This window comes from Anabrus simplex, chromosome 5, assembly GCF_040414725.1.
Source record: "Anabrus simplex isolate iqAnaSimp1 chromosome 5, ASM4041472v1, whole genome shotgun sequence".
Taxonomy (NCBI): domain Eukaryota; kingdom Metazoa; phylum Arthropoda; class Insecta; order Orthoptera; family Tettigoniidae; genus Anabrus; species Anabrus simplex.
In genome coordinates this window covers 45119516-45132895 of record NC_090269.1, presented here as the reverse complement: position 1 = coordinate 45132895, position 13380 = coordinate 45119516, and the positions used below count along the sequence as shown (strand labels likewise).

Genomic DNA, 13380 nt, shown 5'->3' with positions numbered 1-13380 from the left:
AAGGGAAGATACAAGGAAAACTACAGAGAGGAAGGAAAATGTATCAGTTAGTAGACAGTGTAAATGTAAATAGAAGCTATTGGAAGACAAAGAGAATGGCTGAAGACAGAATAGCGTGGAGAATTCATGCAAATACCTGCCGATAGGCAGACCACCAATGATGATGATGTAGTACAGTGAAAAACTTCAGCAACACCGGTCCGTTCTTAACAAAAAGGGAAATACAAGACAAACTGTGATAACATGTACAAACAGGAGTTCTCTTGGAAAAAATCCCCTCTAAGGGCCATTTTCTCCAAATCGAGTTAAACCTGGGATAAATTAAACCCGTTTAACTTTAGAACCTTATGTAAACTTGAGTCCATTTTCTCCACCAATTTCTGACACTCGTTTAGTTTAAACGACAGCTCGCCCGTTTAAATTAATGATGTCAAGTTTGCGCTAGCGTTGGCTGCACTGAAGGAATAGTCGAAGGCATGGTCGATTGGAATTGGCCAATCAGAGCGAAGTGATTCAATGACCGACATTTTTGTATTAATATCAGCTGTTTGTGGCGAATTAATGCTGTCGTACGTAGAACAAATTCGGCGGGATATTAGCTTTACTGATAAATAACTTGTTTACATTTATGCAAAGTGTTGTGTCGTATTTTAGCCATTGCTGTCTACAATTTCTTGGAATGCACTTTTATTTCTTATTTTTCTCTGTCATGCTTTAGGCCTACCGTGGGCCTAATACGTGTCTTTTGATGTCTGCATTGTCTTACGGAACACGCGGGAACGTTGAGATATTAAAATCCTAGTCTTTCTGCAATACGGTATTCCTTTCCTCAGAAAATCAGCATTTATGTGAATTTCTAGTAAACAAATTCCAAGCATGCTCGGGATCTATCTCCTATTAAAATCCATCGCCCTCGGCCGGGATCAATCTCACAAACCTCGGATCCAGCAGACAGACCACTGAGGATGTATTATTTGGAGATGTATTACTTGATTCTATATTCGTTTATAACATAACCAAGTTCGCGGTATGTCGTGCTGTTTGCATAATACTCTTCTCTCTATAGCAATAATATTTCTATTGCTGGTTTGCTGGCAATAGTTACGATGAAACATTTTATTACTTTTCTGATCCTATAAATATATGATCTAGTGATTATAAATTCTATACCACCACCTCCCCTACCGTGCCGGCCAACATTCTGATGGTAAAAATATTCTTGACGAACTGGATTCGAACCGTCTAATCACAGTTTCTGACGATACCGACCTAGCGTTTTAACGACCACAACCACCAGACACCGCACGGGTAGCGGGCGTATTACAGCTCTTACGTACGAATATTTTTATGCCTCACATTACAGTATTTATACCATCAACGGTATTTTAAATAATATTATAAAAATACTGCAATTTAAGGCCTGTGGTTCCCGTTGTTAATGAGAAAATTGCCTGCTGCATAATATCTTAAAAAAACCAGAATCATTGCTTCTAGCGGAACAGCATTATTTCGTGCAGTTGACGTTTTAAATAAATCCTCTGATACTAGACAATCCTTGCTGTTCGCTTATGAATTATAAATCCATCAAAATACTCCGTTACATCCGATTTTCCAAGATTGTAGACATTTGTTGGAATGCGGCTTCTTAACCTCACTTGAATATCAAAATTATTTCCTACTTAACCAAAGACTTCAATAATTTCTTCCTTTTTTCTAATGCTAATACTACGTTCTAATTTTAGTACGTTTTCTATTAAAGTGCTGCAGTACTGGTAGTCAAAACTAACCCTTCTACTAGGAAAATAACAGATACGTTAATAAAATGTCAAGAAGGTTGTATACAAACAGCAGTTTAAACCTACAGTATAGAAGGTTTAACTTGGAACCAAGTTTAAACTTGATTCAAAGTTTAAACCAACATGGGGAAAATGAATTTTAGTTTAAACTCAGACTTAAACCTGATTAAAATAAACCTAGTTTAAACTCACTTGGGGAAAACGGCCCTTAATCTATATTCCCTGCTAGATACCTAAATTTAAATCCCTGTAATTACTACATATGGGGCTGTGAAAGGAAATACGTCAGCCTACACTGACAACCTCACACAAGAAAGGAGCTACAGGAAAACATTCAGCAAATTTAGGCAAATATCTAACAGGCTGAGATTCACCGGGTGTCTGCAAGCCTACTTAGGTCATGGATACGCGCCTGAAAAGGTGAAGGTTGTCATCAGAGCATCTCCTTTAATGCCATGTAAGATTTTAGGCACTTCGTTTAACCAAAAATTGCTTAAAATTACTTATTTGATGCTGAGTGGCATATACTTTACCTGCCAGCACACAAAGTCAATAAGGCATGCGTGGTGGTGGTGTTGAATCTGAGTTTGAGATATGACTCAGGATCTCACACTTGAGGGTTGAATACCAGCTATGGTAATTTTATACCTTATTACAAATAACTAGGAAACACTAATCAATCTAAACAGTCTCATGTCCCACAATACGATCAAATACTACAAGAGTAGATCAATACTTGGAAGTAACTCTCTTGGTAACCTTACAAATTTTGAACAGCCCAAGCTAGAATTCCGCACATTCAAAATCAGTAACTGGGATGAAATAGGTCAACTGATTATACTGCCTGAATTTTTGCTCAGCTTAATGAAGTATTGGTAATGTTTAAGTATATATGAGGCGTCTATTTGCAAAACCGGCCATCTCCAAATGGTTAAATTTTTCAGGAGACCAAAAAAACGTATAAAATCTAAATAAAGAGATTTAGAATTATTTGTATTTGTTTTATCACTTATAAATAGCATTGTAATTAATGTTACAGAATGCCAGTGTTTTATTCCTATAATTATTTGAAATATTTAAATTTCAAATTTGGAGATGGCCGGTTTTGCACCAAACTAAAGAAACTGAAGGAATAAAAATGTACAAAAAATGCTTTATTTAAAAGTTCACTTAAAAATCAATGCAGTATAAAAAGCCAATGCATTTACATAAAACGAACCAGAAATAAATTTTAAAAAATTAAACTTTAAAAAACATTAAACATGAAATTAAACATTAATGCCATTGTCTACACTGTGCTCACATTCATCTCCATCATCTTCTGGGTTGTTTTGTGGAAGGTTATTTTTATCAATCAGTTCTTTGTAAAACTTAAGCACTTCAACATTTCTCCACTGAGTCCCAAAATGTTTGGTCAATAGAGATTCAACATCTTTTGCCTTTAAATTGTTTACTATTTTACCAGCATGTATAACTTTTGGATTCATCATCAAAACATTCTTGCCTTTCTTACAAACTCCTAATTTTGTTCCAACATCTATTCTGTAGTTGGGTTCACCTTGAATTAACACTGAATTGCCTCCTTTTGATTTGGTCAAAATAACCCTTTTTGCAGCAGAAAATTTGAAGTGCTATTTCCCTGTAGGCTTGAAAATAGAAATACATTCTGTTTTCCAGTCGAAGTCGGGAACATTGTCATCTCTTCCTAGTAAAAATAATTTGCCATACTGAGAATGAACACTATGAAATTCCTCAGGTTGTATTAAAGTTTCTATTTTCTTCGTTTGTTTTTCAATAAGCCCGAAAACGTTAGAGCATTAGAGGAGATGGCCGGTATTGCAACTCATAACCATACGCAGACGGCCGTGTTTGCAACTAACCCCAATTTTCGATTAAGTAAATAAGCTGGTTGGAGGCTGAGCTTGCAGCTAATAGTTTGCCACCTTGTGTAAAAGTGGACAGAGAACACATTCAGCACAAAAAGTGGATTTCAATTTTTTTGGGAGATGGCCGGTTTTGCAAATAGACGCCTCATATGACATTAATCAATTCTTACTTCACTGCCTAGGTCCAGACTGCTTCACACGCGCACACAAACAGAGAATAAACATGAAACAGGTTTACAGGTATATAACTGTAGATCAACTTAATTTATACAAGGACAGACTAAGCACAGCACAGCTACTTTTCAATATTGTATAATGAAAGGACAACACTTACCATTTCCTTCAAGCCTTGTATAGACAAGGATGGGCTATGAGATGGTGCAACAGGGTTTCACTGCTTGTGTTCAGTGTGGAATTAAGGAAAAGCCACTCCTTTGAATTTGGAAAAATGGGTTGTTTATTCTTCCTCTTCACCCCACCCCCCTTGCCCCGTAAATGTGGGCGTGTCTGGATACAAACCGGACTCCTGAAATCAAAGGATGCAGGTCCACTGTCACTATTATATATAGTATTATAAGAACAAGTTAAATGGAAGAGAGATGATCATTCCCTAGACTGAATAGTTTAGTCTATCAGCATGGTAACTTGTGGGGATGAAGCAATAATTTACGAGCTAGCATTCAGCCATGCAGTAAAGTTCAGGGACTCCAAGAGACTGAAAGATAAAGGAAACAAAATAACATAAAAGCACATGTTATAGGGAAAAAAAGATGAATTTATTTCTTCTTCTAACACATATCTCCAGGAAAGCAATGGCAAACTACTTCACTCATCATCTTGCCTAGTACACCTCAGTTTGGTACTGCCATTGGTTTTTGTGGTTTCCCTATAACCACATAACCTTTGATAGTGCTATATGAGAATACAACCAGAATACGCACAGACAAACAGACAGATCTACATCATGTTACACAAAAGCATGCAAGGGTGTATGGTCTCCAGAGAGGCCCGGTGTAGGTCTATCGAGATGACCTGCACATCTGCGAGGATGGAGCCTTACCTAAGATGAATTCTAATGCTGAAGAATGTACCAACACACAACCCCTGAACGAGAATAATTCACTAATAAAGGTTAAAATACCCATCTAAGCCAGGAATCCAACCCGGACGCCTTGGATCCAAGGCCAACATGCTAACCATTAAGCCATGAAGCTGAACTGTACCTACCAGGAGTTCTGGACAAGGAACAATAACACTAAGGCTCAGATAACAGGAATTTTTTTTGTTGTGTTCATAGAAAAACATCAAGCAAATTTAGCAAATTTCTCAGTATCACACTCCATCTAAAAAGACATTGCGGCCTATAAGATTTTATTTAGACAATTAGTAATTTATATACTTCATTTTATCTTTAGAACTATGCAACCAATATTTTATGTAATATAGATGTTCCTTTAATAAACTGCATGTCCACCATTAATTGACTTACCTTGAATTCCTAAAATTGACAGAGGCAAGCCAGTAGCCCAAGCAGATTTCTCGCATGATTTAAACAATTCCAATCACAGATTGGAACTGAATTTGCAGCAAACAAACGTTTTGCCTCCACAGGGTGTTCAGTATCATTCCCCACAACTATATCATGGCCTATTCACTAATGAAAATCGCTTTTATGCTTCAAATCAGCCCTGTCAATACTTTAAATATCTTAATTAATTATTTATTTCAACATTACACACCGTACGGTGGACTGCCCTTGTACACATAGACGTTAGTTTTTCAAAGACTGTTCTCATAAGCTTCAAACTGTCCGCATAATAGTATAACACATTCAGCCAAGTACCCCGCCTGGTGCACACTGGCTGTGGAGGTAATGGCAAATTAGTGGCACAATGTTTGAATAAATACACACAACAGGGTGCTTTAATGAACAATTTCTTCATGGATGTTATTGCTCTGTTCATAACTGAAAAAGTACCTACTCCTCACTGTTTCAGCAACACAGTGCATACTGTGAACTGAACAATTTAAATTAATCATCTGGCTATGCAGAACTTTCAGCCCTTGGCATGCTTTAACCATGTAATGTGCACTTTAACACACTGTATGTAACAGGCCAAAGAAGTACCACAGCATCATTAAAAGCTCTAGCTAGTGTATGATTGTTAGTTTCCTTCAGATGAACTGTTGTCAGCAAAAATGATGGTGATGAATCAGATTTTAATGCAGCAACTAATGGCATACGCTACACAATGGCTATTAGTGTGGGTGTTCTCCTCCGTATTATTCCATACTGTATTGTCATCAATTTAACCACGAATTCTGTGTACTGCCTAAGGGTAAAGTTTCGGTAAATAGTATTTTTACGCAGTGTTGACTTGTCAGGGAGAAGTAGTTTGATGTACTTCTCTAATGTTTCACGTAGTACTGGATCCTGGGGTTTGTTAAGTGGAATATCAGGTGCAATAAATGCTTAACAAACATCTTGTGAGAAATGGCAGTTTGCTGGACCATATCTCACAGCTTGCATTTCAGGAAGCAAATGTTCTATCGGCTTCTTTCTTGATGCACACTCCATGTTTTACTGCCACAATATGTTGCATAACTTGCAAACACACATCTACAGCCAAGGGTTTCTCACAGATGTTGCAAAATAACATAGTTATATTAAATATGATATAGGCTTTTGGGCTTATGCCGTGCAGTGTTGCCAACTTAGCGGATTTTCCACTAAATTTGGCGGAATTAGAAGAATGTCGGCGGAGAAATATATCATTTAGCGGACAGCGGATTTTTTGGCGGAATTCTGGATTTATTACAGCGGAATTTAGCGTTTTATCTATTTTTTTCAAAAATTTGTACTCCAGTCTGTCTCCGAGCTATTCCGTATTTCCTGTCAGGAGCTAGCAGTCACATGAGGAAAACATGTTATTTGGATTTGATGTTATGAGATTAAGGTATCATAAATCTGTAATGCGTGAGGAAAGGGTACTTATCTCTTAGTTGACGAATGACGACAGATAATGAAACTGAGGTAAGAGAGTAGCATTTATATTTATGCTATGATGGAAGACCGTTTGAACTGGCCTGTTCTCTCTGTGTGGCCCTTGAGGTAGAGGATTCACCTAGTTCGCACCCGGCACTAAAACACCTACAAGTTCTACCTTGCCGGTTCGCAGGCAGGTGTTAATCCCAGTGAAACTCACAGATCATATGAGTGCAGACAATTATTTATTATTATTATTATTATTATTATTATTATTATTATTATTATTATTATTATTATTATATCCGGCTCCATGGATAAATGGTTAGCGTGCTGGCCTTTGGTCTCGGGGGTCCCAGCTTCAATTCCCGGCATTGTCGGGAATTTTAACGATCATTGGTTAATTTCCCTGACACGGGGGGCTGGGTGTATGTGTCGTCGTCATCATCATTTCATCTTCATCACGACGCGCAGGTCGCCTACGGGGGTAAAATAAAAAACCCTGCCCCTAGCGAGCCGAACATGTCTGGGAACACTCCCGGCACTAAAAGCCACATGCCATTTCATTATTATTATTATTGCTCATTATTTGAGATCGGATTTCTTGGCGGAATTTTAGCGGATTTTTAGAAGTATTTAGCGGATTTTGAAAATATAAGTTGGCAACACTGATGCCGTGTCAAGAAAATAAGGTGAAATTCTTTGCGTTTCACGGCTAACTAGGCTCTGCATCAACAGAAGAAAATCTTGACTCTAAGGCTTCTAAAACAATGAGCTTTGAATTTAGACATTACCCAATAGAGGTGGAAATGGTACTTTCATTTGTCACCAGATGGCTCCTCAGATGCGGTACAGGGCTGGCGTTCGAAGCAGAAGCTGACGGAGCCATCAGAATCAGTCTGAGAAGGTCACATAACATAACAGGCGTATGCAGATATGAAGGTATGACATTGACACAAGTCTGGAATGGAACACCTGGCAATGAGGAACGTACGAAGTATGAAAACACCAAAATGAAATAACAACAGGGAAGGGAATTAACTACGTAAATTCTCAATGGCTGGCAACCAGGTTATTACTTAACTGATAGCCAGTGTCCCTGTTGAAATTGTTAGGATTTCTACGTATTTCCACAGCTTCCTGTATAATCCTGGACCTGCAGTGTCTTGTGTGAGTAGCTAAAGCATCTTGGAACAAGACATCATGACCCGACGATAGAGCGTGCTCAGCTATTGCTGATTTGTCTGCCTGGTTGAGACGAATATTATGGTCATGTTCCTTGATACAAGTACCAATGGACCGGCACATTTGGCCAATGTATACCTTACCGCAAGTACAGGGAATTTCGTATACCCCAGGATGTAAAAGTGGGGACAATTTGTCCTTGGTTTTACCCAGACTGTGAGGAATTTCAGTGATGGTGCCAAACACTGTTTTTATATTGTGTTTGCGGAGGACCTTGGCAATTCGATCTGTGGTGTTATGAATGTAAAGCAGGTAGGCAGTTCCCTTCACTTCTTCCTTCTGTAAGCTTTGCTTGGTCGTTTCTCTGGGATGAAGGGCTCTATGAATCTGAAAATCGCTGTAATCATTACCCCTGAACATGACTTTGAGTGTGTCAATCTCCACCTGGATGTTTGATGGCTCACAAATTCGTCTCGCTCTCTTGGTGAGTGTCTTGAGAATGCCTTGTTTTTGTGCTGGATGGTGGTGAGAATCTGTATGAAGATAGTGATTTGTGTTGGTAGGCTCATGATAAACAGTATGTACCAAGGAGCCGTCTGGTTTCTTTCTTACTAGAACATCCATGAAAGGAAGGCATCCTATCGACTCTGTCTCTATAGTGAAATTAACTGAAGGATGTTGCTGATTTACGTGGTTTAGAAATAGATGAAGTTTCTCAGGACCTTCTGTGCAGACCACAAATGTATCATCAACAAACCTTCACATATCATAGGTTTGACGGGCACCAAAGTAACAGCCTCCTCCTCAAAATGCTCCATAAAGAAATTAGCTACTACGGGCGAAAGTGGACTTCCCATAGCCACTCCGCCAGTCTGTTCATAAAAATTCCCACCCCACAAGAAATAGCTGGAAGTCATGCAGTTGTAAAATGGCTTAGTAATGTCCTCAGGGAACAAGTGTTCAATGAGACATGACCGAGTCAATCGGTACTTTAGTGAACAAGGACACCCCATCGAAACTCACCAAAAAAAAAAGTGCATTAGGTTGAAAGGCTATGGTTGACGGCTTTTTGACGAAATACCGAGAGTACCTGAGGTATCATTCAGTACGTCCTATGTGTGGCTGAAGCAATTTGCTTAGGTATTTAGCCAGAGCATAAGTAGGATAACCTATCGCACTAACAATAGGTCTGAGGGGAACATCATTTTTATGGTAATGCGACAGTGGTTATGGACACTGACGGGTATAAGAATAAGATCTCGGCTATATTGCCAGAGCCTGTTTACAGACTGAGCTCCCGTGACCCTACCGCTTGTGTGTCAAACACCACCGAGAATCCCTTAAGGCAATCTTCAATTCCAAAAGGGGAGGATAAACATCTGGCCCCAGGGGACACTGTGCCACATAAATTATATGGACTTCCTAAGATCCATAAAAAAAGATATTGTCACAAATTGTAACCATATTGTCAAAGACAATCAACATTGGGTTTTTGTAAACTTTTAATTTTTTAATATATGCCTTTCAAGTTTTTTTACTTGTAAAAAACCACATTTGTTTATAATATGCATATCCACTCTAAGCTACTTAGTGTATTTTAATTATAGGGTCTATCATGATTATGCTCACTATATAAGTTCCCTATTTGGCTGATGATGTCATTCATTATGCCGAAACCGGTCCCGTGTAATAAATACTAATCTGGTACTTTAAAAACTCCTACATAATTTGTATTGAAAAGGTGTACCCTCATACCTAATTTTTTTTTTTTTTACTTTGTGTAAAACAATGCTCCAAAATCATTCAAGACATATCAATTATCACATTTTCCTAGTGATCCTCTACATGCTACCATTTTGAAATTTTAACAGCTGTGAAGAGGTTTAATACAGGGCTGCTGCCATGTTCGTTTAACACAAGTATTACCAGTATTAACAATTTGTTAAGAGTTAACAATTCTTGATGAGGCAACCATTTTTAACAGCAGTGATGTAGAATGTAGGAGAAGAATATATTGAATGGTGTGATATAACAGTCCGTTCTTTCATTTTTGAAGCACACTCACATACATTCAAATTAAATCTATAACAATATTTATCCCGCATTCAATATAATAACGCTTTTGTTGCCTCTTTCCTGACATGTATACATAGTAACGGGCTCTGCTAACCAAAACCTATAATAATGTCATCCATGTGTGTCAAAATTCACTTCCAACATACCACTACGAGCACTTTATGTAAAGAAACAAAATACGCTCACTGCCAAATGTGTTCAGAAATCTCATGGAAAACTCATTAAGAATTGTTCCATAATACTAGCTTCCTATCCATACTGATAGTGCTGAATTATACAACTGCATGCCTTTATTCAATAACACTTTTGTTGCCTCTTTCCTGACATGTATACATATTAACTCAATACTGAACCCATAATTCTATGATGAAAAAAAATTCCAAATATTTATTTCAGCTACAAACAAATTTTTTTGAGAGTACCCATGTAGCTCGCGGCTCGCTTGTCACGAAGAGTTTGTTCCCACGAGACAGAGAGGCTCTTGAAATGCCGGGATACTTCGGTGGACCTCGAATAATGAATAATTTGTCAATTTCGAGAAATCCTTCATAATGAGAGATTTTGGCGATATGGTAAATCCAGGAATAAAGGATCTAAATTATTTATAAACCGTATGTGAAGTTAGAATCCCCAGGGTAAATATAAATGCATTTAAGCCTCGAGGAAAGTTTGCCTCCTGCTCGCAGATCGGCGACACGTGGCAAGGTCATATTCATGAAGAAATGCCGCACAACTCCAGGGCAGAAATAATTCATTTCGCCCGTTGCATGTATGGGAAAAATATGAAATTAACACCATAATGAATTGTAAGTCTGTCCGAAGTTATGGAATAAATTTCAAGAAAATTGGTCCAGTGGATGTGGAATTAGCAGACTGCATAACCGAGCCTCGTGGAGAGGGTGGCGTCCCTCAAAAAGGGTATAAAAGAAACCTCCCTCCGCCTATTTTACACATTCTGTCTGATGGTCTGAACAGCAGAGCCCACGTCGCTCGTCTGCAAGAAAGTGTGGAGTTTTGTTCTCAAAGTACTTTGTTATATATTCGTGTCAATGGTTCCAGTAAAATATTAGTGGAAGGTGATAGAAATTTTCCTGAACTGCCGCCGAAGAAAACTTTGAAGGTTTAGAGATTTGGTTGAAATACGTAGCTGAGTTTCTCTCTGTATTACAATTATGTGCGTTTGATATTTGTAAAAGGGAAGTCTGGAGGTTACCGGTGAGGTCTGAGTTTCTTATCTGTTTGGAACACCTGGCCAGTAGTAGCTTGAACGGAAGCAGGGTCCTAGGAATACTGTGGCAGTCGCCATTTGAGGAGCATGCTCGTCGCATGTTAAACGCCAAGAAAATGAGGTATTTGCGGTGTTAATCGACACCGACTGTAAAAATCTATAGCTTAAGTTTTATATATATATAAGAAGATGATGTCAAATGTAGCCACAGAAGGCTAAGCACGAGGCCAGCTGGCTAAATGCAGCCAGAAATCCAGGAAGACAACTATGATTACAGGTCTGTAAATATATTTGTATCAATGCTGTAGTTAGAATTTATTTGTCCCAATAAATTTCCAGTGCGGGCATCGAATTTATATTTAATAATGATCAGGCGAAGGTATTACATTCCTAGTCATCGTATGAAACTCTTCAGGGCTGAAAAATTCATGTCGAGAATGTATAAAATGCGAAGTTTAAATAATGTGTTAATATTCTTTGAGATATAGTTCAAATTCAGTAAAATTAGGAAGGTGATAACGATCGTGTAGTCGTAGTGAATGTCTTAATTTCGAATATAATATGAGTTCAGAAAATTGTCGAAATAATAATAACAATAATAATAATAATAATAATAATAATAATAATAATAATGATGATAATATTTACTGCGGGATAAAATTTTTCTATGTTAAAAGTGTATTTAACAGTTATGTTCAATAAGGTTTGTGTGTGTCTCGAAATCCAGTAAGTCTGATAAAGTTATGTTTTATTCATGGGAGGTTAAATTTTGTGACATCATGTATGTTGGTGATATAGGAAATCACGGTGTTGTTGTTGTATTCCTGAGGTCCGAAAGTTGTAGTAAAAATAAATGAAAAAAGATTTTTATAAAAGTTGTTTGTCACGACAGGATTGAGGTTTGAAAAGTCTTGGAACAGAAAAAAAAAGAAAGGGATTGTGTCAGAATGATATGTTGAGATAAGTGTTGTATAGATTTGAAGGCAGAGGAAGCCTGTATTTCATGTGTAATACCGCCGTGAGAGGCGATGAGAATGCATTTTCAAGACAGGCTATATTTGCTGATGGCGAAGAATTTTTGAGACAGGCTGTATATTAAATGTGATATTTCTGTGGCAGGCTGTAGTGTATTCCGCTAACAATCCGGAAAAGCTGACCGGGCGAAGGTTGGTTCAAAGTGAGTGCTCTCTGACGCACATTATGATTTCAAGTTAAGATCCCCAGTGAAAAACAATTTCTGTTGAAGATTGTAGCTCTTGGTAGTTAGGTCCAAGTGACCAGTTTACGTAAAGTCAGCATAATGAATATTATATTATACGACCTCAAGGGTAGAAGAGCATTCTGAATACATGGCTGGTGTTATTTGACTGTAATGACAAATTTCCATTCAGTAAATTTCATAATTATGAGACGATAATTTATCATTAAATCGGAAACATTGCGGGACGAGATATTGAACTTTCTTAAAGCGATAGTTTGGCTGTGTAGATTAATTGAATTTCGCTTCACTGGATAGTTAATGGATATGGATATTTGGAATAGTGAGATGGTAGGCGATTTGAGGGCCTCACCCTAGAATTATAGTGTGGATTTTTGCGGTGGTGATGATTACTGTTTTGGCGATATTCACGTAATGTTAGACGTGTGTTGAAAACCATTATTATGTTTCCAAACTTCATTGCGTACGTCGAGATCCTGCTTGAGTTGTGGATTGCTTGCCACGAGTTATTTATTTTCAAGTTTATGTTTTATTAACAAGATGGGGACTTAGTTGCATTTTCTGACTTGCGTTCATTCTGTGGCAAGATTTGTTTCATTGTGTGCTATTAGTTTCGACAAGGTTTACAGCTAAAATATCTAAGAGTGTATTTGAAGTTACGATTTCGCCTGACATTCTACAGGAAGCGTAGACAACCCAATTTCCGCCCGACAATAGATTTAGGACGTCGCGTTATCCTAGGAGTATACTGATGATGAGACGTCCTAGTTCACACTCAATGATAGGTTTAGGAAGGTGTGTGAATGTACACAGAGGTTACCTGTTAGGGTGTGTATCCATTAAGTAGGCCCGACAATAGGTTTAGGGTGTCGGCTGTATATACTCAAGTCTTAGACTAGAGATTTTTGCGAAGTGACTTGAGTGATGGTAGTGTCTGCAGTAGTGTATGCAATGTGAAGAGTGTTAGCTAAGTAATATTGAGGCCATGTTTTGCGCACAGCCCT

At 38.0% G+C, this 13380-nt stretch overlaps 1 protein-coding gene across 5 annotated transcripts in view; it reads right to left on the bottom strand.

Annotated features, from left to right (window-relative positions):
• Positions 1-13380, bottom strand: part of LOC136873721 (CTD small phosphatase-like protein 2) — a 276292-nt gene that overhangs the window by 160137 nt on the left and 102775 nt on the right. For all 5 annotated transcript variants that reach the window (XM_067146864.2, XM_067146868.2, XM_068228014.1 and 2 more), the window contains exon 3: positions 4017-4208. The gene's annotated coding sequence lies outside the window, so the exon portion shown is untranslated. The remainder of the gene's footprint in view (positions 1-4016; positions 4209-13380) is intronic.